The following is a 26,267-nucleotide window of genomic DNA, read 5'->3' as shown; positions in this document are numbered from 1 at the left end:
CTGATCAAGTTGCATATAAATGTATGTATGTATCCACGTCAGTGAGCTCTTCAATGTCTAGAGTCATAAAATATTTCTTGGAAGGGGCAAAATCACTGGGAATCAACCGGAGAAAACAAATTTTGACTTATTCTGACACACTTTAAGATCTGAAAATCCTGAAATAAAGTGGTGCCATCTTGATTTATCTTTTATCTTTGATGTTTTTTATATCACATCTATGGACCACATGTCCAAATTAAAGTGACTTAATTGAGTGATTGAACACACACTCAGACTTATGATCAGTTATAAATGAAATATGCCAACATTTTAGGTCTAAATCGGACACTTTTTGCAGTGTTCTCCAGTAGTTTATGTATAAATTCATCATGACACCTGCATTAGATTAGGGTGTTCAGATTAACATTATACTACTGGCGTGTGGCTCTTTTTGACTGGCAGGGATTTTTGCACCTTTAGACCTCGCGGAAATCAATCCATACATTCCTTTAACAAATTAGGTCATTCAGGCATTCATGCGGCTTCTCTTTCATGGATGAATCAGACAGGTGGAGGTCTTTTGTGGCTAGAAGAGAAGACCCCATATTGTGTTTCCTGGGTGTGTGAGCGAACAGGAGGCAGTGGGCGGGAATCTCCTCACCTGAAAGTTCAAAGCAGGATAGGGCCAAGGAACCCACCTGGCTCACCTGCTGTAGCTATTAAGCAGTCAACATTAAAGATTCAGCTGCTGTTTTTTCTGAGTAATGCATCCTTTAATTAGCAATTTCCACCCAAAAATGTGTTTTGCTTATTGTTACATCACTTGTAAAGTTTAGCTTCACTGTGCACAATGATGCATGTGCAGTTTAGCACTTGAAGGCTGATTTAATATTTATCTACTGGAGGGTGGATAATGTCTCTGTTCTCACCTTCAATCTGAGTTTAAGACGTGTACCTAACAGCATGATTTATGACATCACAACTCATCTGGAGCTTTTTTTGGTGGAAAAAAACATATCAGACATAGACTGTTATCCCGAAGAGACTATTTTTATATATCTTAAAAGATGTCTGAAGGGAATCTTTAATTTAAGACAAGAAATGAATAGTGCAACCTCCAAAATACTTTACATTTGCCTGATTGGGGGCCCCCTGATGGATGGGGCTCAAAGGAGCCACTTGGTATTGACCTCAGCAGCTAGTTACATTCACTGTTTAACAGATGGTCACAATGAAAACAATCTCTGTATCCAACCTGCTCTGTTGTTCATCTTTTGCTTGTATTCTCTTATTGAAAGCAAAAAAAAAAAAAAAAAATCAATGAGGTACTTTAAAAACAAACAAACAAACAAACAAACAAAGACTGGCTCAACCTTAAATGCACCTCTGCTGAATATAGCAGTTTTATCCAAAAATATTGAGCTTACATGAAAAAAACATTTCAGAATAGATTGATAAAAGGGTGCAGATGGCAACTATATGAAGTTTTTAAAAAAGCTCTAATAAAGAATGTATTAATACAAAGAGTTGTTGTAGCTGGAGAGGTTGCTCGTCGCAGCCCCCCCTTGCGGAGCCCCTTCCCCCCTGTCCTAAACCTCGGTGTTGTGGATCAGCAGCAGTCGAGCCCTTGCCGGAGCAGAGAGTAAGCCCGCCCCGCCGAGCAGAAAGACCGGGCTCTGCCGGTGAGAGGACCGAACAACACTCAGCCTGAGCAGCAGCAGCAGCAGCAGCAGCGGATCCTGTACCGAGCTGCTGTGGATCCGGGACGGGTCTGGGAGAAAAAGGAGCAGACCGTAGCTGCAGAAAGACGAGAAGAGTTTTTGTTGGGTGCTTTTGTTTTCAGAAAAAGTTAAACTCTCACACAAACGGATACACGCACAAAACCTTAACTGTTGTTGGAAATATTGCTGCACAGAGCCAAAGAACATCTTGTTTAAGGTGAGCGGATAAACGCGGCGTGCAACAGTGATTTGGTTGAATAGTTTGATGTTTTAGTGTTGTGTTTTTTAACAGGAGGGTTAATTAAAGTTATTAGCCTTGTTTATAAAGCTTTCTAATCACATTTTATTTATTTGACAGTAACTTATTTCATGATTCCATGCAGATTTTTGCCTAATTGGACTAAAACAATCGTGGTTTATGGCCATTTATGGGACATTTTTGTCATAATTGGGCTTGATGGCACTAGATTTCATGGTTAATGCTGCTGCGTTAGAGTGTGCACGGCTCAGTTTACATGATTAATTGGTTATTGACTGTTTGACTTGTCTGAGTGATTTGCTCGAGCATAATCCGTCGTTGATCCAGTTGAATGCAGTGACTTTGAGTTTTCCCACCAGTTTCGTGCACTGAATTCAGTTGTTTTTTTTCCCTTCAAGTGCTGGTATGTGGTGTGTGTGTGAAGAGAGAGAAAGAGGGTATGAGGGAGAGAAACTAGAGAATAAGCATTGCTCTGTGGCTCCATCCAGCTGTTTCTGTGAATGGGGTTTCGGCTCCCTCTTTGCAACTGGTACACATACACACACATGCACGCACACATGTACACACTCTTGTATACTTCTGTTTCTTGTCATGTCAGTTCTCTCTGACTGATTTTTGATATCTCCAGCTGGTTTTGCTTGCAAGGAAGAGAAGGAGCAACAGAGAGGAGGAGAGGAAATTTCACAGCAAGAGAGAGAGAGAGAGACCTCAGCACCATTTGTTTTATGCTCTCAAGGCTTACTTTAATATATGAATTAGTTTTCAGTTGAAATGGAAACGCCCAAGGTCTGATTGGGCCATAAATAATCCCTGCAGGAGCAAATATAAACGCTGAGGGAACAGCATGCCCGGGATCCTCTCCATCTCTTCCTCATCTGTGGTGAACACCCTCCTTGCAGTTGATTGATGACTTGGACTTTATGTTTTCACAGCTAGAATGTAATCTGAAGACATGCATGCATGCATGCACACTGCAAACATGAATTCTTAAATGTTCTGCATCCACATGCCCCCCACCCTCTCCTGCACAGGCCAGCAGCATTATGTCACCACTCCATGAGGTTAACTTAGTGCTCAGGCATCACGCCACCTCACTGGGAGACCCTATATCATCCTGCCCTGTCACCACAGCACAGCACAGGCAGGGGGTGGAGGAGGGAGGAAGGTAGCAGGACACATACAGAGAGAGAGAGAGAGAAGAGGGGAGAGGGGGATTTGGTGGTGGTGGTTGGGGGGGTGATAACCAAGCTGTTGGGCGATCGGGATTGGATCAGCTAAAGAGGCGGAGGGCAGGGTGTGATGCTGAGGGATCATTTTTATCACATGGCTCCTTCACAGGCGGAGAAGCCCTGAAGGGGCGAAGCGTGAGGCAGCCAAGCGAGATCATTACCAAAGTCATGGCCAATGTGCTTTTGATAGCTTGTCACATTTTAGAGTGGAGTCTTAAAACTGTTTTCTTTTTTTTTCTTTTACATTATTATGAAAGTCAAATTTCTTTTTAGCTTTCTGCCTCTGCAGTCACATAAACCCCCCACCCACCGTCTCCACACAAATTAACAATTAACAAATATGTGTGAGGCAAAACTAGAACACAGCTAGAGGCAGAATCGCAGTTGATACATATCTGCCACTTGTTCTGAAGTCAGAGAGCGCTGAAACATTAAAGGTGCACTATGTAAGATTTGGCCACCTGCACCAAACAGGCAGCATATCACCAGATGCTTACTGTTTACAGTGAATCTGTGCTATGGTGTCGTCAAGATATCAAATGCTACGGGGACATCAGAGCCAGTGGTAAATTACCAAAGAGCTGCACAGGGCTACACGTCGGCGCAAATTTCCAATATGTGGTCAGTTATTTGGATAAACTGACAACATATTGGGAATCTAAATGGTTACTTTCTCACCTGAAAAAATATTAAAACTTAATAAAGTGACATATTAACAGTCTTACAGTGAAAAGCACAGCAGCTTTCTTACCCTGGCTAAAATCTCCGCCATAGCTGGCCAGTCGCCGAGGGCAAAGCTACATATTCTTCCTCTCATGTTGGACTGAGGGCAGACTGAACGCTACAGTGACTCACTATGGCCCTTTAAGTACAAAGTGGTATTACGAGACAGGGCAGACTAGGGCTAGCTGGTTAGCATGCTAACTTCAGAATATATCTCTGCAACACAATACATACATAGACATCTATGACATAATGTCAAAATGGTTATTTCTTCACATTCTGTTGGTAATTTTAGTTAATTTTTGAATGTTTTAAATTAAAATTCTGACCAAATCTTACATAGTGCACCTTTAAAGACATGTCTACTGTTCAAAACACAGCAGCAGGTTTTTGCAGCATTTTGCAGCTTAATTTGCTCATTAGATAATCTCATCTGAAAATAACACATAAATGTGCATGTGGGGGGTGGGGTGGGGGCACATCTGTGCATACAAGAGCGCTCTTACATAAGAAGTGAGGGAAAATCCCACATGAAGCATGTAGTGTATCCCACAATAAACTGCTGATCCACACCTGTGATGCACAATTAGCAAAATGCCTTCTCAACCCTCGAGGATTTTAATGCTCACAGACTGCCATTTCATTTCGCTGCAGCAGTGATGATGATGACGTTGAGTGGTGGATGTGATTAAAAGCATGCAAGCAGCATGTTGGTATATTTAATTCATTGTCATCATGATGTAACGTAGAGCCTGAATGCCTTGTACAACTGAAACTCCACCTCATACTGCTCTTATGAAACGCCACCGTTGGTATGTTTGAGACAAACCAGGAACTCTTTTGTGCTTTCTAACATAGTACTGAGCTTTCATATGAAATATTGTGTGTGTGTGTGTGTGTGTGTGTGTGTGTGTAAGTACTATAGGACCCTTAAATTCCTTTGAGGGAATTGCGCACTCAAAGGAGCTCAACAGATATGTTTTCTTGGTTTTGTCTTTCATTTCCCTCCATAATCCATTTCATGTCTAATGTTTCATGTCAGACAAGCAGATCTGTTTGATGTTATGCTGCAGTTCAATTTCTCCTGTGCACTTTTCTTCTTGTTTTTGTAGATACTGTTCATGGGAGTAATGTTGGTTCTGAGATCTAGTTTTGCTTCTGATTCCCCTCAGCTGTGATGTGTCTAACAGCGGGTGCGTCATTGAGATTTCCGTCAGAGTTTCTCGCTGTCAGCCCATTAAAACAGGACAAGAGCAAGAGCACAGCAGGGGAGAGACAAGCTGTCACTCAGACTCCACGCATGCACGCACGCACACACACACATACACACACACACACACACACACACACACACACACACACACACACACACACACACACACACACACACTAACACTACCCCTGCATGTGAAACTGTAATTAGTAGCTGCCTGCGTTTGCGGTGACCTTTCTTTTCCTGCTTTTAAAGGCCCATTCTGGACTGGTAGCAGCGTCACTAATGGCTTTGCTCGCGTTCATGTAGTTTTCCTTTTCACAGTAACTGATTAATTATCTGATTGACTGATAAATTATATTTCAAAATATGTTAAGGCTGCATCTAATTATGATTTTCATCATCAGTCAAATTAACTTTTCGATTGATCGACTAATTCCTTTCCTAGTTCATTTGTAAATGCATTTCATCGACTTGCATTGGAAGGATTGGACTGATCTTCTTGTAGAAAGCATTGAGTGAAGGAGGAGATGATTCTTTTATTGTCTGCTTGTGATTATTTTCAATTATATATCATCATTTTCACATGTAGAATGCTTCAATCCTCATGTGAAAACAATGCCCACACTGTTAAAGGTGCAGTGTGTAGAATTTAGTGGCATCTAGTGGAGCAGACTTGGCAGAAATGGAATATAATAGAGAGCGGGTCCTCTTCCATGGAACCTGCCATATTGCACCACCATGTTTCTACAGTAGCCCAGAGCGGACAAACACTGGCTATAGAGAGGGCTCTTCATGTTTTTTGTGTGTTTTGCAGCCACCGTAGGTTCTCCTACATGCTCGAAAGGGGAGGGATATTCAGTTGGTTGCAATCTGCAACCTCACGGCTAGATAAAACGAAATTAGTTGTTAATCCACATGATCATTTTTAGATCTAATTTTCAACATTTAATGTGGAATTACACCCTGTTATAAAACAATATGAATCAAATAAATCAGAAATGTGATACTGTTTTTTGGCACTGTAAGAAATCTAATTTTGTATTAGTTCCAGTGTCTGACTTTCTTTGATAGCACAGGCTGCATTTTTACTGTAACTGACGACAAGACATTTCACTCTTCTGGCTATAAAATTATAGATTTTAAAACTTTGCTGACTTTTTAATAGAGCCAGCTCCTCAAAATATGTAATATCATTTAATTTCTTCATTAAATATTTAAGGATATCTGAGGGTAACAAGTTTAATTAGATTTTCTGATGTTTGATTTATTGATAGATCCTGTCCCAGTAAAGTTGTTGATTCATTTAGGAGCAGTGTAGTATGAGATGTTGAAGTTGAGGGACAAAATGACAAACCAGTCATACTGGATCAAAAAATCATGTGTTGATTGTTACTTTTAAACAAATGGATGCATGTACAGTGCAGTGGAAAATCCCAGCATCTTTTTGTAAATCCTTTCTACTGAAATCTATTTTTGAATATTATTTATCATTGTTAAAATGAATTAAGCCTTAAAAACCAAATGAAATGAGGCCCTTTTTTGCCTTTCTGACCCTGTATGGCTGACATGAAGCCAGCTGAAGTGTTTTGGATTTACTAGACTCTTTGTTAATCTGACCATGACAAAATGAATGAAGTGTTTCCTTTCTGCCATTTTTACTCTGAACAATTCAGACCCTTACATTGTGCAGACTGTCCAATTACTGATAGTAAAACATTTCATTAGGTGAGTGATTGAAGCAGAGGCCATTGTGTACTGATGATAATTACCAGGTCTGTGTCGTGACATCAAATCTAAAAGAAAGAATGAAATGTGTATAGAGAGGAAGCCCTTTTTTTTGAACTGAATGAGGTTAAAATTGACTTTTATGATTGTGAAGCTCTCCTGACTGCAACATTTGTCAAGTCATGAATGTGTGTAGGTGGCTTATCCATCAAGCTACAGGAAGTCAAGTCTATTGGGGGGAAAAGTGTGCAGATTGTGTCTTTCTGCAGTGATTTTAATGGCTACTCCTGTGGTTTATAATTGCACTTCTATAAAGTTGTGATATCCTGACATTTAGTCCCTAGTGTGGGGCAAGTGCTAAAAAAGCTCCCTCCCGAGTCACAGAAGACATTATGCAACTGTTTTCACTGGCTTCACTGTATCCCTCCTGACGAGTAAACTGACCTTTTAAATCTCCAGAGCTCCCCTTTAAGTTCAAGAATGCGGCTCTATCAAGATTTCTCATGTTTAACTTAACTAAGTGAGAGTAAAATGGAGCTATAGGAGCTCACCGGGACATCTGTCTTGTCCATTCATCAGTCCCAAGGTGTGGCTGTGCAGACTGGGGTGGATCATTTCTGCCGTTGGCCTGTTATCTTCAAGCTGTCCTCAGTCTCAGCCTGTCATTACTCCCTTTGACTTCTACAGACTTAAAAACACCCAAAAGCAGCCATAAAATGCACACACTGCCTGTCTATTATTCTGCTTGTACAGAACCCTTTTCAGCATAAAAAGAGACTCTAAATATGTTTCTTTTTGCATAATGTAAGTGGATTGCAGGTCAATTAAATAGCTGTTGGAATCTGATAGCTGAGATGGCAGGCGGAGATGAGCTCTGAAAGCCCTGACAGTCTGTAAGAAGAAACAGAATCAATGCAGAGTGGAGTAACTCTGTGTATAATGGACATTAGTGGGCAGAACTCTGGCACAGATCACGTTAGAACCAGGAGTGTTGAAGTCTGCCAGCTGCTCCAAACATCCATTAGTAAGCCAATCAAACTCTGTTTGCTCAACACTGCTGTATTTGTTCACTGAGCTAGAGAAACTTCTGTAACTGAAATTGCGGGTTTGATTTCCTCTTTCTGTTATGATGTGACACAAACCACACTTATTATGTGAAGAGATATCAAATGCAGCAGCTGTTCTGTGTGCAAAGTATGAGTACAGTCATCACACATGGAAACAGTTTTCATCTATCTGTCCATCCATCTGAGCACAGTGCTGTATTTCTCTCGCTTTCTCTCTGCGAGGAGAAGGTAAAGTGGCCTCATATGTCACAAAGCATCACTTCACTGCTGTCAGGAGGTTGATGTATGAGGGCCAAAATGGCCAGTGCTGAAACAGCAGACCACACACACACACGCTCGGATACACACAAACACAAGATTGATGGATGACACAAGTATTAGGTCCAGAACGGAGGCTGGTGGCAGATGAACGGTTTTAGGAGGTTGGGAGACGACAGGCTGGAGATGACCTGCAGCTGCAACAATTAGATGTTTTTATTGCTCTTCTGGAAGTGATTGCTAGCTATCTTATCTCTCAGAGAAAACTAATTCTGCTCTCTCCGACTTGTTCAGTCCAGAAACATTCTTCTTCTTCTTCTAGCTTGAAATCAGAGAGCAAATTTCCTGTCAGAGTGACTAACTATGCCTGCTTCCTTACAAGTGTGAAAGCCATTGATTGAGCTGTTTGTTGATTTGTCTGAATTGGAAACCTGATTTGTGCCAGCAAGTGAAGCAAAACATGAATTATTGATCCGGGTATAAAAGCTCATCAGCTCCTGCCCTTGCGGTTTGGTTGTAATTTCCTGAGGATTTTTGAAGAAGCCTGAGAATACATATGATTTTGTCTTTCTTCCCCCTCGCTGTTGTCTTCTTCTACTGCCTCAGCAGAACTGAATCAGTGAGTTTTTCAGCGTGTTACAGCAAAACACCTCTGAGCTAATAACATAAGCAAAGATCTGTTGACACCCAGTTGTTTGATCATGTGTTTGATTTATAGATTAGATTTGGCCAGCTCCTTTCCCTATGCGTGTGTGTGTTTTGCTCAGCAGAGTGAAGCCAGCTTGGAGGATGCGTCTGCCAGATGACCCCTTGGCAGAATGCGTACCACACGGTGCCCCTCCCCCTTCCTGCGTCAGCTGACTTGCTTGGGTTAACTGTGGTCGGCTTGTCTCGTGGAAACAGAGAGGAGGGGGGAAAAAGGGGGAGCTGGGAAGTTTTAACCAAGAGAAATTGTTTATATCAGGGCCCCTGGATACTGTATCTCTCAATGGAGAAACTGTGGAATTCATCTGTGCTTTTTAATTGGTGACAGATGCCCTCCCACCCCCCATCGCCCTTCCCTCTGTCTCCTTCTTTCTTTCTCACATGTTGGGCCCCGATGTTTCCAGAATTCTTCCGGGAACCTCTGGGATGCCGTCCCAGCCGTGGTCTCTGTAATATAACACCCACCACCCTCTCGTCCGAGCCAGCCCTCATCCCTCTGCGGTCCCCATCACACGTGGATTGCCAGGACTCAGCTGGCCTGGACACAGTCCTGGACTTATGAAACATCTGGCAGATTTCAAACATAGTTGCAGTTTATGAAGTGATGCTGTCACCGGTTTCAGTTCACTTTCAGTGGTAGCTGAGTTTGACTCAGACTGAAGGAGCTGAATCATGGAGGTGTTGTCTTGCCTTTGTGTCCCGGTGTCTTTGTCTGCTCTGCATTATCCTGCGGAGAATTGGTTATGGAGGATTGTGTCCATCTGCTGAGTGAGATTTCTTGGAAAGGAGAGACACGGTACGGATAAAAAGAAGGACGGGGTTTGTCTTGCGGCTGATCAGCAGAAAAGTGAAATCAAGTCCTCAGCATGAGATATACAGTGTGTGTTGGTGTTTCTCTGAATTTTTAATGTACTATACAAAACAATGAGTCCAGTGTGATTCTTTCACATCCACGCGTCCTCAAGCTTCCCTCAGCTTCCCTCTGCGATTTGACATTCAAAAGATGTATTGTCCAAATAAGCCTTTGATATTCATATTATTAACAGGCAGGATCAGCATGAAGCTCACTGTGTTTGGGGTCTTGGCGTTTTTCTGGCCCCCCTCATCCTCGGCCTAGACTGAGAGCAGACAAGAAGTAGGTCAAAGTTTAGTGGAGCGTCCTGTCTGAGCAGGAGGATTGGAGAGGTGGAGGGGGGTTAAAGGGCATCGTTGATACCAGGGACCTCCTTCCTATGACTGGGCCAGCGGGGGCTGTCGTGTTTTATATCAAAACACAGTAGAGTTTTGTAAAGAATATCATTTGAAACAGCATTTTAACAGTGTTAATACTTAGAAACAGTTTCTAAGTTGTTTGCTAATCCTTTATTAATGTTGAATTGTGAGCCCACAAGTGAAAGATTCCTCTGCCTGTGTAACTTGCTCATACAGATTGTTTGACCCAAGTAGAAAAAAAGTCTTTAAAGCCCTTTCATTAAGGTAATAGAACCCGATCATTGGCCATAAATCATTATGGCCAATATTATTGGGAGATTTCAGTTCATCACAGCTATATTGGTATAAATAATCTGAGTAACAAGACAGTACAGTGATTTAGAAAAAGTGTCGTCATAGTCAAATGTTCCTCAGTATATATCAAGAGACTTTTAAAAAAAATGTTTGCTCATGTATTTGAGTATGCTAAAAACAAAATCTGCATGAATATATTATTAATGGATTTTTTTAAAAGAGTAACTTAACACCGCCAGAAAATCTTGCTTTTCTTGACATCTAGTGGTTAAACTTTTCACCTTGCTGCAGTGATGTAGAAGTGTACTTAAAAAGACAATTACATCCGATTGACAAGAGCCGTGACACTGTTTACATAAAAGCCGGTAAACTCTTCATGTAAAGGCGTGGACTGCCCGTCCACCTCAAGGTGTAATTATCAGTCTTTACAGCTTGAGCACCTGGTGTGTACACTTGTGTGACATCATTGCACGTTACAGGTGCAACACAGAACACTTGTAACCACACTCAACCACAACCATCAGTGTAAGTTACTCTTTAAATATCAATATTGGTCTCAAAAATCCAGTATCATCGGGTGATCCAAGTGATTTTTTGCTAAAGTGTGAGCTTGCTGCAACTCAAAATATCTTTTTTATTCATGCAGTATTATTTAACATTAATAAATAAATCCTTCAATGACAATTTACAAACCTTTAAAACACAGATAAGATCTGAAGAAGTCATTTTAAATTGAACCCATGTTTTACATCTCCCTGTGAGATGATTCAGTCAATGGTTTTATGTTGTAATACCTGATAGTCTGCTGGAGCAATAAACTCAATCTGCTGGCCCTGTTGACCCTTTTGAGCGAAGAATACCACTGCAGATTAGGGTGTTTGGGTGTCTTGTGAGAGGGGGGTGCGAATGTCAGACTGTCGGGTTAGAGTTAATAAGGGCGCAGCTGAAGGGGTGAGGGTCATCTGGCCTTTGCTTCATGAATGTGGATCAATTCATTGGTTTTAGTCATAAAGTTTAAGGACATGTTGTTGAGCACTAAGAGAGATTTTTATGTCCAGTGTTTCCCCTATATTCAGGCTGTTTGTCAGTTAATAAATGCTGCAGCTCCTCAAGACAAAAAAAAACTCATCTATCGAAGGGGGTTAACCTCGAAGTTAGCAACAACGCGTTAGCTTAATTTGACCAGGCTTACTTAAGGTGGACTGACTTTTAAGTCGTTGTCTCCCGCCGCTCCAAGGCAGTCAACCTAGGGCAAACACTGATGTCTGTTATTGTAGCGCCACATTTAGAAAATGAGCGTCTGGCATTCTGAGACGATACTGGAGAGGATCTGGAATATTTATAGTCGTTGTCAGCGGAGTTTGTTGAATGGGAATACGTCCTGCTCCTTTCTCACAGGCCTGGCTGCCTGGTGTTACATAAGAGAGCTTTCAAAAAATCAGATGCCATCGTTGATACCAGGGTAAAGTAAGGCAGGGAAGGAAGGGGGACGCAGATTTTTCTGGGAATGTCTTCGCGATTAAACCATAAATTATGTAATAGGTCGTCTGCTGCATCTCAAACTTCTGCTCTTTGTCAGCAGCAGACCCAAGATTTGCGGGTGTGCTGAGTTTAAAAATGTAGTTGCTGTCAAAGATCAAACAGATAGATTAAGGTGGAGACAGAGCGGTTTTGGAGGGGCAGCGGTGGGGATGCAGAGACGAGCGGATGAAATGAGGGCAGTGTCATCCTGTCTCATTTATTATGCAGGGTTGGGAGGGGATTAGCCTCACTTACATAACTCCATCTCCCCCATCTCCCCTCTTAACTAGCCTACCTCTCCCCCCTTCTTGTAAGATCACAAGATTGGTGTTGGCCTATTTGTTATTCCAGTATTTTTTTTGTTATCTTCTTTTCAGGACAAAAACCTTTAGAGATGGAAGACAGTAAAAGACTGAAAATAGTGATTCAAGAAGGGGAGATGATGAGGGGACAAGGGGATGCAGGGACATGGAGTTGGTGGAGGAAAGAGAAAGAGAGCAAATGGTAATGAAAAGGTCTGCAGATGAAGCAAAAGCAGAAGAAGAAATGGGAGAAAAAAAAGGGGGATGGGGGAGTGTTGGGGGTGGATGAGATTGTCTATTTATAGTTTATCCCTGCTGTTGGGTTAGACCGCCTGGCCCAGCGCAACACAGCTCAGCATCCATGTCAGTCCTTGTGTCAGTCTCCATTAGCTCTACATACACACGTATGTACCCCGAAGGGTGTAAATACGGGCTGTCACAAAAACGTGGGTACGCTGACCTTTGCCACTAAAGTGGGAGTAAATGAGAATTACAAACTGACAGATATGATGTGTGTGTGTGTGTGTGTGTGTGTGATGTGCTGCTAAAGTGCTAGAGTTAACAGTCAAACAGTGTCTGACATAAACATGCTGTGAAACGTGGAGGAGATTGCGTATCACCCAGCTTAGTGGTTGAAATGATTGTCTTTTGTGACAAATGGGGCACTTTGGAGGGAGCAGTGGGTTTAATCTGAAACACACAGACTGCGCTCAGAACTTGTTTGTTCATCACCGTCTCCCTGATTCTACTTCTAAATCTTGGGAATAAATTAACCGAGCAGCATCTCCTGTGTCCTTCAAGTTATTTTTTGTTCTTCGATCCTATTTACATATCTGTGCTCTCTTTTTTCTCCCCCCCCCTCCCTCTCTCATATACATAACAGCTACAAGCACACGTGCAGGTGAACGCATGTGTTTGAAAGAGAGAAACGTGTTAATGACATCTGACTGTGGGCTTCCCTTCTGGCTGACGTTGATGACATCAGTGCACTTGTTTATTGTGCCTGCTGCAGGCAAGTGTGAATACATGCAAGCGCACATCCACATGATCTAACTGAGTCACTGGCAGGAGAAATAGTCCCTTTTTTAAAACCAAACAGAGGAGGTGTTCAGTGTTTCTGCAGAAATAACTTTTTTATCCATTTAATTATGTTTTTGTTTTGTTAGTTCTTTACTGTAGCAGTGCTGGCTCAGGGTAATTTTGGTTTCATTTCCACGCTTGTTTGGTCCCAGAATTGGCTCTACAACATAAACGCAGTGTTAATGCTCTTACATTATGCCGATAACACGAATTCTAAACACTGGCCGTCTATCTTTATTTGTATTTTCTTGAGAAAATGGTTAAAACCAAATGGATTTGAACGTCTAAATCATTCCACCGTGGGAAACGTTGCATGGGAAGTTATTAGCTGCAAGCTGAAGGCTTCGAGGACTGGCCAGCTACTGTATAAGTTCCTGGATGATTCATGGAACAGTCTCGGGGTTGCACAGGACCTCGTTTGTTTCTGCTGTTTCTGCCCCTGGCTCACCCTGCTCCAATAACACACTTACTGTTGCCGCTGCAGAGGACGCACATATACAGACACACATTCATGAACATGCATAAATGCAAGCATTCACAACATGTGCATGCGTGCAGAGAGTCAGACAATATATATTCAGTCTCACGTTTTCATTCCCGCTCCCACCACGTAGCACATAGAGGGAGAGTTTGGAAATCATCTCAAAGCTTGAGACAAATTTTGTCATCTGTTTTTCCTTGTTCTTCTGTCTCAAACTTGCTCCTGTGTTCCTTGTCTTCACTCTGTGGTTAGTTACTGATCAGGGTTTAGTAAATAAAAGTATTCTCTATGCACCTGCAGGGTGCTTTAAATGTGTTTTTGCGATAACACCAACCTCCCCGTGTTTGTCATGGATGGTGAAACACGATAGAGACAAATATCTTTCAGTTTTCTGCAGCCTGCGTGAAGCATGACAGCAGTGCATCTCACATTGTTTGTCTCATTTCTAACTCCTTCTGCGGATAAGTTCAAAGCACAGTTCAGCAAGTGCAGCCAGATGCTGACAGGTGTTCCACTGTGTTGCTGGCAGCCCGCTGGCAACTTCACCATGCACACTGTGTTCCTCTGAGCTTAGAGCGAGGGGGAATCTGGGCACAGAAATGCCTCTGAAATAATGGAAGGAAACCTAAAGACAGGGCGGCAGAGAATAATAAGAGAGGAGACAAAGTGTGTGAATGAAAGGAGATGATTCACATTCTCCAGAGAGACAAATTGCTACGACAGAAGCATCAGTTTGATGTAGTTGGAGACAGACAAAAGCCAAGACAAAGCTTTTGGCTCCTGCTGTGTGTGTTGAAGCGCTGGAAACTTTCCTACAGTCTTTGTGTCTCATTTGTTAATTTTCCTCTGCTCCTTATATTTCCTCTATGCAGTCACCTTTTGCCTTTTTACCCCTCAGAAGACCTTCATTAGTCATCAGCTAGCTGTGATGAACGTGCAAGATCACATCCTTTTTTATCTGTGGTTGATTTTGTGCGGCTGTGGCCGAGCATCAGCTGCTGCTCTTAAGATCATTTACGGTGATAGACTTGACCCCATCGCTGCTGCTGCCGCCGCTGCCGCCGCTGCCTTTGCCCCCTGATCTCATGTCATCTCATCTGGCCACCAAGGAGGATCACTGAAGATCTGAAACCTTAGAGGAACATAACAGGATGGAGAAAGGAGAGTTAGAGGAGGAGTGTATTGATTAGCAGAGTATTGTACACATTCTCCTCTGGTCTAACTGCTTTTCTTCAAGGCGCACATTGCTGGTTAAAGGTTAAAGAGATGATTTAAGGAATAAATTAAAACAAAACTGATTAATTAGAACCCAGAGGGCCCATTTTAGACATTTTCTTACCCTCTATTATTTGTTGTGACAACAGTGTTCCCCTAAGGTCTGAGAGCCGCCTTCACTTTAGTTGCCAGAGTTAGACAGGCTGCCCTCTAGTGTTCAGAGCTGGAACTACACCAAGCCTGACCTTAGCTCCTTGATGAGGGGTTGCAAACTAACAGGACTGGAGTTTAATATATACAGCAGATAGATCTATCAGAGCAGCACGGGTAAACACAGTTCCTATTGTTTTTTTTATTAACCTATAAGATGAATGGCCCTCATTAATCATAGCCATTTGTCTTCAGTTGTAAGTCTAGAGGTCAGTGATTAAACCCTGTTCTCTGTAACGTCGCCAACTCAAAGCTCTCCCCACCTCTTTTCTCTCTCTTTCTCAGAGGATCAGAGGGAGAGTTGCGTTTCGCCGCTGCTCTGCTTTTCATGGCTCTGATGTTGTCTGCCACCAAATCCCTGCTGAATAAAAGTCAGAAATTGAAGCAGCAAATCATGTTTTATGTATGTGTGCTTACACAATGAAAGCAGGCTGGAAGTGGGCCAAGCATCACACAGGGCATATTATGGCAACAAAGCAGCTTTCCCTTTCTTGGAAAAATGACAGCGGCAGCCGCCAAAGTGCCGGGCACCGAGCACAATACGAGCGTTTAGTTAATGACAGCGAAAAATTGGAAAGAGAGATACACAGAAATTGCATTACCTGACTGCTCTTATTCCTGGGAAGTGTTTTATTATTCCCATTGATTCTATTCTGGTGTAGCAAATGTTTTGTTGACTTGTCAGCTCCATTATTTAATAGATACGTCTAGGCGTGGGCAATATGACAATATAATCTGTAAGATGATAGAAATTTGTCAGCTGTCACAGATTTTGCTTTGTGGTTTATACAGAGGTAGCTGTCACTTTAATATCTCTGTTTGTGGCCAATGTTGAAACTCACTGAAGAGATTTTCTTTATGGCAGTACTGGATTTGCAGAATTTTTTCATCAGTGTGATAAAGTACCTTAATATGTCTGATATTTGCCAATACAAACATTCCTGTCTTATTTTTAGAGCTAAAACAATGAATTGATTAATCAATTAGTTGATCTACATCAAATATATCAGCAACTATTTTGATAATCAATAAACCGTTTCCCATTTTTCATGAAAAAATGCCAAATATTGGTCTGTTCCAGGGTCTTACATGTGAGGATTTATTGCCTTTGTAATGATTTGGGGTTTTGGATTGAGCTGCAAAGATTTGTCAATAAATCCATTAGTCAGTTGTGAGAAAAAATAATATGTAGCTACTTTGATACTATTTTTGGATGAAAAATGGCAAAATTCCCCGATTCCTGCTTTTTAAATGTGAATATTTTCTGGTTTTTTAGTCGTTTGATAGTAAACTGAATATCCTTGGGTTGTGGACAATTGGTCGGGACAAAACAAGACATTTCAAGCTGCATCTTGGACTTTGGGAAACATTGATCGACATTTTTCACCATTTTCTCACATTTTATAGACCAAACAACTAATCTATTAATCAAGAAAATAACAATAATAATTTTCTGACACTTTATAAGCAAAATGATTATTTGAATAATCTAGAAAACAATTGACAGGTTAATTGCAAGTTCAAATAATCGTTAGTTGCAGCCCTAGTCATTTTGATTTCTCATAAAATGTACTATATGACGATAAATTGATACAGTATACTGTGATATAAAATGACATACCGTGTTTCATGTCTGTCTATGTTTCTTTCAGGACTGTTAAAACACTTCTCTTTTGTTGTGAGTCATTCTGCACTCTGAGTCACCTTGGCACAGATTTAGCCACGCCTTTTGTGTGACGGCAGCTACTTTCTCCTTCACCCTCCTTTACCTTCTCTCCTCATCAGTACAGGACAACGTAGCTCACCGAAATGAAGAGACACAGTAGAGACCTGAAGTAACCTGATAACTGTGACGTCAGAAACACTGTGATCGACAAAGTGAAGCTGAGGCAAATGGGCTGGATAACCTTGATATAGCATGTTCACTTGAAGTTAATGCTGCAGCACCCAGCGGGAGTGCGACCCTGAATCACGGTGTCATTGTACTCACATTAAGTGTGGTCCCTGCAGTGAGGACATATGCTGCCGTTGCGATGTAATCTATCTACCAGTGATCTAAAGGATTAATAATCTCCATCTAATCTGCACCCATGAGTTCACAACAGCCCATCATGCAGGGTGAGATGTCAGCTCCTGATTAGAGATAGTGGGTGGGAGGGAAGTGTGTGTGTGTGTGTGTGTGTGTGTGTGCGCGCATTAGCTCCAAGCCCTGCAGAGATCATTACACCATCACAGGTCATATCTTTTGGCCTTGCAGTGGGTTTTATGAAAATTAAAAGATGTAAAGCTGACGACGAGGCAGATCTGTGTATGTATGTGTGCATATAGTACACGTGCCACTGTTTCTATGCAGTCCTCTCCAATCTCTCATGTATATGTCGAGTTTATGCACATGTTACCAAGAAAAATAATCAGTTTTACATAGGTGGGACGTCTGAATCAATTTAACCCTAACCCTTCTATCTCGCTAATTTTACCCCCAACCCGACCCCTGTGTCCCTCAGGGAAGACCCTGACCATCTGTCCTCTTGGGGACTCCTTGTTAGGACAGACCGATGTCTATATGCCCCCCTCTTGCACCCTCTGAGGCCCCCCACACACGATCAGCTTCAGATGACTGGACCATGCCTCACCGGTGTTGACAGTGACAACTACAAGGCATGTGGACCGTACAAACCTCCGCCATCCAATCAGCTCTCACATGGCTAAAACACAATAATCATCTAATGGCAGAAATCCCAGATCCTGATTGCCACTTTAATCAGTCGTACCTTGGCCCAAAGCCTAACTGACCTCTGGATTTCATGGAAATCCGTTCATGAGTTTGCGAGATTTTCTGTCGACAGACATGAACCAACATATGCTTCCATTTCATGTTTGCTCTGCACTAAACATCAGCTGGATAAAAGCTCTAAGGAAACCTAAATGTTAGTAAATTGTGCTTCATTGGGGTCGTTTGTCAGGGTGAAATGGATTATATTGATTTCGTCTAAAAGGTTGTGCATTATGTTCTGTTTTCTGGATGTAATTTGCATTTTTGAAGCATCACTTTATCCAGTGATGTTGGTTTTGGCTGATGGAGGAAAGGTTGAGCTTTTACTGCTCTTGTCTGTGTGTCATGTTCGCTGGGGACACAATGCACTCTGATTTTTGTCTACCTTAAGAATCTGGGGTAATGTCATTAAAATTTAGACAGATATAGCCTCCATTCATGTGGAAGCCATATGATGTTTTCATCCATTGTTGATCAAAGTTTGACCTAAATAGTCGACTTGCTGTGCAGCCAAAACACAACATCAAACTCAGGCTGACATGATTTTTCTCGACAATACTCTTTTTAAGAGGCACGATCTGTCAGTGTTACTGTCCATATTCCTGCAGTCTGTCTGTCTATGACAACTGCTGTGAAAGAGCGCAGTCAGCATCTGTTCCTGAAAGCAGCTCTGAGCCTAGCGAGCCTAGCAGCCGGGTGACGTGGCAGGACTGACCCTTGTACCGGGACACAAGGGCCAAAATCAATAGTCGTATGGTGTCACTTCACAGTATGTAAGAAGTCGACTGATTACCTCATTGGCTGCTTGTGAAGAGAGAGGAGAGGTTGTGAGGAAGAAGCAAAGAGAAAGAAAAGGTGAGATCAGGAGATTTTTTTTAAAAAAGCATAAATTAGCGGTTTTTGGAAAAGACAATAAAACCTTCCAGTGTATGTACAGAAGAAAGGAGCTTATCATTTCTGATATTGGACACCAGGTGGTGGCAATACTGATGAAATCAAATATCACAAGGTTTTGTTTAGTTTTACCAAATATTGTGACACTACCATAAGATATCTACACACAAGAATATTTTGAGAAAGAAAAATGACGAGCAAATAACTCTGAAATCAGGTAAGCTCCGAAATTTTGTTTTGAGTCACTCTAATGCAGTCCATTAACCGGGAAAAAACTAATTTAAGCCAATGCAGGATATTACTTAATAAACATAATACTAAAATCAATATATGATGCAGCTCTACTGCCTCTGTTATATCCTTCTTTTGGTAATTAACTTCCTCTTTTCTTTCTCTTCTACCTTTTCTGTGAGCTGTTGTTCATATTTTGTAACCTCAAGTGGAAGCAGGAAGCAAATACAAACACATAATCTCACATATATTACACATACATGTCTCATATTGACATTTTTCTGTTAGTTAATTTAGTTTTTATGGTATTTTTGCTCCTGCAGGTGTGAGTTGAATCTTTATTGTTTGAAGGACTTTCATGTGGACTGTATGTGCCCAGGTGGGGGCAGTATGGCCCTCCTGAGGATTAATCATCATGTGTCTGATAACTGTCTAATAACTTGATTATGTCAATGCTGCAACCAGAGGTGTAATTTTGACCAAACAGGTTAACATTTACCCTCTTATGTTTTCCTCCAGGCCAGAGGCATAGCAGAGGTGAGGAGGCCCAGGAGAGGAGCGAGGTCCTGGGATGAGAGCTCTCTGTGATTCCCCTGTCTCCCCCAGACCTCCAGGAGGAAAAGGCTGGGCAACACTCTGAGGTAAAAAAAAACAAAACACACACACAAAAAAGAAAAATAAAACACCCTCTGCAGACAAAACCCTTCTCTGATGACGTTGACCTTCAATATTTGCTGACTCAAGCTTTCCCACCCACTCCTCCTACCTCTCTTGTTCTTTTTGTCTTTCTCTTTTGCACCCTCCCTTTTTGGTGTTGTTCTTTCTCTCTCCCGTCTTTCGGGCAACAGGAGACATTGATCAATAGCCTGACTTGGTGTAGGCTCAGTTTGGAGTGACCTGCCGTGGTCACTTTGTCACACAGACACACACATGCTCACATATTTATGGAAATGGGGGTCTTGGCCTCCGTCTTTTGAAGTGTCCGGTTAGGGATTGGGTTTGGAGATGGATGGCACTTGGAGTGTGTGACACAGGGGGAGCAGGGAGGAGGGGAGCAGAGGAGGAGATGAGGGGTCAAGGGGTCGGGAATTCACAGCTGAGCCTGTGTTGTTCCATACGGCGGCCGGGTGACAGCAATACTTCAGAGAAGTCAGGGAAGGTGTGTTTGTCTGTTTACTTCTACCACAAATGTCTCTCACAGTAAAAAACACTTTTCTCACACAAGCTTTAATATAAAGCAGCATTTCCTCTATCAAAATTGATTATATCATTCTGCATTGGATAACTCCAACATTTTCTCAACCATGAGCAGTCACACTGAATCCTGACACTAGCACCTTATCATCTCTATCAGCTCAAAGCCCCACAGTAAAGGGCCGTGCTTGTAAGGTATGTGGGGTGATAATAATGTGTGGTCAACACAGCAGCAGCTGTCTTCCTCTCCTCTTTCCACCGTCTCCATTACAGATCTGCTGTCTCTTTTGCTCTCCTTCTTTCCTCTAGTCCAGCTCGGCCCGTCCCAGCCCAGCTGTCCCCTTCCCTCAATAGCTGTCCCACAACAATAATCACTGCCTGCTTCACAAGGTCACTTTCAAACTACAAAGGGTTCAGTATGTGCATGAAGTGCTTCTGAGTACCTTATTTTTGGTTGAAAGTGGCAGGTTTCTTCCTACTTAAAGCTGCACTAATCAAATTATAGTAACAATGTGTCAGATGACTGTGCAATGTGAAAGAAGTCACTCTTAGTGACAAACCCACTGAAAATGATCACCAGATTCTGCATTCCCCCCGAGCTCTACAGCCCTTTTTAGCGTTTTTCAGCTCATTGTTTTGGTTCACTCTCATCTCTCTCATAGTGTTGTTTCTAGATGTAGCAGGCAGCTGTTTTTCTAATAAACAGGTCACCATTTTTTTCTACTGACAGAGATGGCATCTTCAGATGTCTTGTTTTGTCCGATTAACAATCTAAAGATATTCAGATTACAATAATATGAAGTAAAGAAAAGCAGCAATCTGTGATCTATAATATTGGACTATGCTGTACGTGCCTCCAAACCAACGCTAATGTTGCTCCGTTTCTGCTGGATGTACAAAGAAGCAACTGTTTTCCAACACGTTCACTTTAACACCTTCCTATAGGGTGTTTACAGGTTGTTGTGATGCCCCCAACTGGAAAAAAAATCAATTAATGCAGGTTTTAATTAATTTAATATAACATCTAACAAAGATATTATTTATCTGAAACTCATCTAAAAACACAAAGATTTGTTTTTGCTTATCATTTAACACTCAGTTACCTTTTCTGGTACACACACACACACACACACACACACACACACACACACACACACACACATATAAAAGACTCAAAAGCTTTCTGGTGTTGTATTTTCAGCATGGGGGGGTGAGTTGTGTTAATGGCAGTAAAGTGCCAAGTCAGAGAGCTGAAGAGAACTCTCTTCTCACTTGTTGAACCACTGTGGGACTCAGAGGGAGGTACAAGGAAGTTCCAGTAAAGAAGACACATACACAAACACACACAAACACACACACACACACACACACACACAATACGCCCTCTTCTCCTCCAGCATTACTCAGTCCTCCTACTGGTTTTCCATGGCAGCACACAACAATAAACCTGGAGAGTGCGTGTGTGTGTGTGTGTGTGTGTGTGTGTGTGTGTGTGTGTGTGTGTGTGTATGTGTGTATGTGTGTGTGTGTGCATGTGTGTGTGTGTGTGTGTGTGTGTGTGTGATTTGTAATTAGCTTAGTGCTGAAACAATTGATGAATTAATCAATAAGTTGACTGACAGAAAATTCATTGAACCATTTAACTATTCTGCTAATGGATTAAGTTATCTATGAAGCAAAAATGGTTTCCAGGCTTCTCAAATGCATGTTTTATTGTGAACTGAATATCTTTTGGTTTTAGACTGCAGGTCGGACAAAACAAGCAATTTCAAAATGTCGCTGTGGGCTCCTCTTTTCACTTTTTATACTGACAGTAGATTGGTTCCCAACCTCCAGGTAAAGATAGACCTGAGGGTGTCACAAGAGGATTAAAAGAAGGTGATTGCTTTTTCCTTCTGAAATACTGGAGACTTTTACCCCCTCAATATGCCAAAATAACATGTATAATAACTTGTTTTTGTGATTTTCTGTCATTTTCATACTGCAGTGATGTCAAATGTCCATGTTAAACATAATCAAAGATCCAAAACTTGAACGTATGTAAAATGCTGCCTTCAAGTCAATTCTGAATTCCCTGTTTGCAAAGTTACCACCACTTCCCCTTCGTGATGATGTCATATTGTTCGTGCATGCTCAAAAATGTAGCCTTTGTTGCTACATAAGGTTGTTGCTAAGGTTATTCCATGGGTTGTTTGCGTCGTCCACTCACATATTTCAGATGAGATTCATGCTCGAACATGTACAGATACATTTGAAAAGTTTATATTTTCAGTAAAGAATGTGAAAAAGAGGTGAAATCCGACTACTGTTGTTTGTTTACGTAGCCTCCAGAGCCGGGAACTGACCAATCAGAAGAGAGTGGGCTCATCAGGAGGGGGGCCTTAAAGAGACAGGAGCTAAAACGGCCTGTTTCAGACAGAGGCTGAACTGAGGTGCTGCATAAAGGGCCAGTATAAGATTAACAAGGATTTTTTTGAACTGTTATTCATGCAAAGATATTCCAGTAGAGCCCCAGAATAAAAACATATAGACCTGGAAACGTGCATGTCCTCTTTAATTGAAAAAACTTAAGAAGATAAAAATCTCATAAGCAGACATGGCTTACTTATTTACTCACTACCATGCATACCACACATCAAACATGTTCACTTTCTCAACTTCACCTCCAAACAGCTTCAACACATCACTCAATGACAAGCAAAGCCTTTTCATTTGACTCTCCACTTATTCATTCCCTGCTTTCTGTTACCTGCCAATGAATGTTCCTGCTCACCTGCATGTGCACAATAGAGCATGAGGAGTGTGCAAGCAGAGAGATAATCAGAAACATGTTATGTAATTTACCCCATCTAGGTTAATTGACCCGCCCTCACAATCTCTCTTTCTCACTCCCTCCCTCCCCTCTGTAGCGGCTGCAGCTCTTGATGTAGTCGATCTTTGTTTGATAATTGTACAATTGAACGTTACTGCACTGTTATTTAGCCACGGGACAGATACTGACGATTGGGGGGAAAAGGAGGTGTTTCCTTGATGCATTTGGGACCACTCTGCTCTAACACACACACACACCAAACAGAAATAGAGGAGATAAGAAATGCCCAATCTGATGCAGGATTGTGTAGATGCAAAATGTGTGAAAGAGAAGGCGATGGGTGAAGCTAAAAAGAGAAGGGGGAGGAGAGAGAGGCCGAGGAGAGCAGAGTGTGTGTGTTCGTGTGTGTGTGTGTGTGTGTGTGTGTGTGTGTGTGTGTGTTAAAAGAGGGAAACTAGAGGCAGGGGGGCTGGCAGACAAAAGTGAGAGAGGGGAGGGAGGAGGGGGAGGCGGTGCTAAGGCAGACAGCAGGGAAGGAAAGCTGAGAAGAGGAACAGTGGAGTGAAGTGAGAAGAGAGAGAGAGGAGGAGGAGGACAGGACAGGAAAATAAGGGGGCTTCCATTTGAAAGTCCTCGTGTCGGGATATGAAGTCGTGGAACGGTGCAGAGGCAAAGGCAGGGAGTGTTGTAGAGAAGAGGTAGACCGACAGGAAAAAAAAGAGGGAGAGAATCTGAGCCGACGGACTACTGTCAGAGAGACTGGAGTGATTTTTTTTCTTTTTTTTTCCAAGAGAGACGGAGACAAGTGGAGGCAGCGATGCAGGGCTCTCATTGGGGTGAGAAACAGAGTGTGTGCATGAGTGTGTGTCTTAAATTTTCCAAACTATGGCTCTCTTTACCCTGACATTTATTCCAGTTTGGCCTCATTTGCACGAATACTTAAGGAAACTTTGTATTCACCTTTAGACAGCGTGAAGCCACTTAGAGGGTGTCAATTGCAGAAAAGCCATTAATGGAAGGTGTGTAAGACTTTGAGACAAAAATCGCTCAGCAGGCCCATTTACACAGAATCACTGATTTTAACACGACTGTAAACGAGATTAGGAATGTCAGTGAAGCCCAAGAAGTTGGTGGTGACTTCTTAAATCCAGCTTTAAGGAGCTCTGATTAGTTAAATAATGATAGAAGAAGAATCCATGGAAAACTTCTAGCCATTTTGCCAGCGGTTGAAGGCAGCTGGATGATTCAGAGTCAGCTGACTAGTGTTGTTGACGTTGGGGCATTCGCTTAAAGTTTCTAAAGTTGTTACAAGTGTAGCTGCTCTAAATGACCCCGGAGGCTTTTGGCTTATACAAACAGACCTGCTGGCTTTGGATTTGTTGAGGTGGATTGATGAGTTTTTGGTGGTGTGTGAGGCCAGGTTTACTAACCCCCAGACCTGGGATAATCTGCTCATTACAGACTGTTGGGGTATTGATTTGAAATTTCAGCCTTTAGAAAAGCTGTTCCACCCTCTGGACAGTTGGCCTGGAGGAGGAAGGAGGAGGAGGAGGAGGGCGTTATTCAATCTGTCTGCGCGCACACACACACACACACACACACACTCACATTGAAGATAAGAAAGCGAATGAGGCAGCAGATATATATTTCTACCAGGGCAGACAATTAGGCTGCATCTCAGAAGTGTGACCCGTACAAAACATGTTTTTATCTAGAAGACTCAAAGGGAATCTGTGTGTTTCTTTTGATGACGAAGCACTCTGGGAGACACACAGGCCGATGTTGTTTCTCTTCTGTCTTCCCCTACGCGTATAATTACAAGACTCCTCGTGTGCCTTGGGCCACATATTGTAGTTTCTCATCAAGTTTGTTATGGCCCGGGAGTGATGTGTCAGCAGATATGTTTATAGTCAGAGCGGTTAGAAGCCGTCCATTCACTCAACTCTTTGTAGTAGCTGTCTGTTTGACCATGTCATGTTGAGGTTTCATTTGAGAGCACGCTGAGAAGAGAAGACTGTAATTATCCAGACTGGGTTTTGGAACAGTTAGAGGGACTGACGTTTCACTCCATGATCACAGCGGCCGTAAATGGGCAGGTGTCGAGACGCAAACGGTGACGTAAAGTTGAACCAGGGGAGTGAAAGTAGGACAGAGATGGAGAATTTGGAGGGTAAAGGAGTGAGATGGGTTACCTCATCCGCTCTGAACAAAACAAATGAGGTAAACGTGTGTCACGTGTTGCAGGTCACATACGTAACCCTTTCCAGTCATGTTGACTCATGCTTCTTGTGTGTATATGGTGTGTAAATGTACTGAAAGATAATAAAGTAGCGGAGGTTGCAGTCTTCCCAAATGAAGGGTAGCAAGACTTTCTTTTTTTGGTTCTCTTTCTCCTTTGGTTTTCCCTCCTTTTCGTCCTCTTCTTCTATCCTCAGCTCCATTATTTTCCAGTGATCCCGTCGAGCTAAATCTCATGCCAGGTATTTATGTAAAGCCTCTAGTTGAGAAGCATGGTGGAACACTGAAGGAGGGAGGCTGAGAGCGAGAGACAGAAACACAGGAAGACGGAGAGACAGCGAGAGATTAGACGTCGGCCTGGCTTCTGTTCACTTTGCTGAATGAGTGTTTTCCACGCCAGTCTGTCCCCCCTTCCATCTTCCTCGAGTTTACAGCCGCATGCAGGCGGCACGGACAGTATGTCTGAATACACACATGTTTATGTGCTGCTGCTGCTGCTGCTGCTGCTGGCTTCTTTGCCATGTCAAATACTTTCTCAAATGAGTGGAAGTGAATTATACATCGAGGCTGGTACAGTTAAACTGAGGCGTTGCTGCTTATGTAATAGCTGCTGTGGAACTCATTTGTCTGCCTGCATTTAGTAGCGCTGGGTGTGCGTGTGTGTGTGTGGCATTGTGTGTGCTGTATTCTGCTTCGGCTATGATCAGTAATCTCACTCTAAAGCTGTGACACCTTTGCTGAAATGTTTAAAAAAAACCCTGAGGTGGCCTACTTTTCCTCACTGAAAGCTGCGTTTGATAGTAAGTAAGCCGCTCGCTTACAATCAAGAGTCCCGTCTCTGCCCCCCTCCTCGCTCTCCCTCACATTATGGGTCACGTTGTCAGTCAAAGTGTGTTGCTTTCAGCGTGAGATAACAGACCCTTTC

General features: G+C 42.3%; 1 protein-coding gene across 2 annotated transcripts in view; it reads left to right on the top strand.

Moving 5' to 3' along the window:
• The first annotated feature begins 1,638 nt into the window (after window positions 1–1,638).
• lzts2a (leucine zipper, putative tumor suppressor 2a) overlaps window positions 1,639–26,267 on the top strand; it is a 38,481-nt gene continuing 13,852 nt past the window's right edge. Inside the window, exons 1-2 of one of the 2 annotated variants that reach the window (XM_067610158.1) lie at window positions 1,639–1,920; window positions 19,618–19,739. The gene's annotated coding sequence lies outside the window, so the exon portion shown is untranslated. Of the gene's footprint in view, window positions 1,921–19,617; window positions 19,740–23,650; window positions 23,941–26,267 lie in introns of those variants that run through there. The other variant, XM_067610159.1, reaches the window with a different exon arrangement.

The sequence above is a fragment of the Thunnus thynnus genome, chromosome 14 (assembly GCF_963924715.1).
Source record: "Thunnus thynnus chromosome 14, fThuThy2.1, whole genome shotgun sequence".
Taxonomy (NCBI): Eukaryota; Metazoa; Chordata; class Actinopteri; order Scombriformes; family Scombridae; genus Thunnus; species Thunnus thynnus.
The sequence above is the reverse complement of the archived record's forward strand: the minus strand, read 5'-3'. Positions and strand labels throughout refer to the sequence as shown.